Below are 237 nucleotides of genomic sequence, written 5' to 3' on the forward strand. Positions count from 1 at the left end.
AATTCAAAATAATATCAATTGCGAGAATTTGGGATCAAAATGTGGCAAAATATTTGGCACAGGCAAGGAAACTGAGCGGAATGTAAAGTTGCAATAATTATTCATATTAATAGACTACAAGAAAATAATAGACAATTACAGACAAAAATGGAAGACAAACAAAGAGATACGTGTTATGTTAACACTTATCAAAGGAAGTTGGTAATGAACTCTTGACGAATTCGAAACTTTACGTTC

This window comes from Penaeus monodon, chromosome 32, assembly GCF_015228065.2.
Source record: "Penaeus monodon isolate SGIC_2016 chromosome 32, NSTDA_Pmon_1, whole genome shotgun sequence".
Classification (NCBI taxonomy): domain Eukaryota; kingdom Metazoa; phylum Arthropoda; class Malacostraca; order Decapoda; family Penaeidae; genus Penaeus; species Penaeus monodon.